Source organism: Halyomorpha halys, unplaced genomic scaffold (genome assembly GCF_000696795.3).
Source record: "Halyomorpha halys isolate HHAL.00 unplaced genomic scaffold, Hhal_1.1 Scaffold1748.1, whole genome shotgun sequence".
NCBI classification, from domain to species: Eukaryota; Metazoa; Arthropoda; class Insecta; order Hemiptera; family Pentatomidae; genus Halyomorpha; species Halyomorpha halys.
In genome coordinates, this window is record NW_027111141.1 from 42,710 (window position 1) to 44,327 (window position 1,618).

Below are 1,618 nucleotides of genomic sequence, written 5' to 3' on the forward strand. Positions count from 1 at the left end.
TTGTACATCACATTTTGTCCGAACAACTAGAAATCAATTTATTTTAGCAAATATTATGAAAAATATTGTTTCTAGGAAGATAAACGTATATGAAATTAATTTAAATTTTATTAATAATTACTTTATATTTATTGATAAGTATTACAATCTGTCACAAACTTGGGCAATGAGTAATAGTGCTAATTGAACACACTCATAACAAAAATTAAAAAAAAATAAAATAGATAAAATAAGAGTAAATAAATAAAATCTCTATGAGATATAAACAGAAAAATAAAGAAATAAAACGAACATAGTCAATATGGATTGCTGGACGAGTGTTTGGTTGGCTATCATATCTTCTTCTTCTGGCCTCCGAGTCCTGATATCCAGGATGTGACTTACTTCCCTCTCAAAGCCGAAGTCCTTTGTCACTGTCCAGCTTCGAAGTGTCCTACTTGATTATCCAGCTCGATCTGTTTAAACTATATCCTCCTTCTAGGACATAGTTCAAACAGATCTCTCTCTCAGGTTATCCCCCCTTTAATCATTGTGGGAGTCATCCTATTCTTTCTTCTCTCTGATTGGCCTTTGGTGGCTCCACCCCACGAAGGATTGGTCATAAAGACTTCCGATAAGTTGTGATAATTATCTATAGTTGACCTTATCCTGTGAAATTGCCTGCAGATAGCCTTCTCATAGCTAACAATACCCATGGTTAATGGAAATGGGCCTTTTAACCCCGAACCATCACGTATCCGTGGTCTCTTAAAAGGTTGATGATTGACAGGTGTCAATGGTTGCACTACTTTCCATGGTTACCCAGGATTCGTATTCAGACAAATACCTATTTGAAAATATTTATATTGGGAGGTTCGGTACATAGAGTACAAACACAAACTATCGTATAGTAGAACTCCAAAGATCAACTCTTCGAACCCAAGTAGACCTTATTATAGTCATGTAAACCAGTCTTTTGTTATTACCTAAGGTTTAGACCGTTTGTCTAGTAAGTGTTAAAACTAGAGGCCGAAAAATGTACGATATAAAACCCAAAATCGTGTGGTAAAAATTCAAGATGTGAATAAAACATCTAAATCTTGCAATAATCTAATTTATTGTTTAATTTATAATATTAATACATGAAATGTATATTACCTAACCGTGTTTGATTGAAATTTAATATTCTAAATACTCACTACATTGATGCAAACATACATGCTGCTATGTATCTATAGAGATTTAGTGTGGATGCCAGGATAATCCCTGAAGGTAATTATCAAAAAATAAGTTAGTTAATTAATTATATATTGAGTCCTAAAATACTATTATTATGATTAGATTCTTTTCCAAAGGCTATTTGAGTGTTTACCAGTTTACCAATTAAATACCTATATATATTTATAAAATGTTGTTACCATTAATTATATAGTGTAATAAAGAGTGGTATATTGGGTTTTATAATAGTATATAAACTACATAAAGAAACTAAGTATTTATTTACAATTTGTTATTATGATTAAAATGATTCAGATAAAGGTTGCCATAAAATATAGATTATTACATTACTACTTATTGGTTAATTTTATACTTATAGCTGCTGATGCCGTGGGATGTAGTGCCGTAGGTATCGTTCATA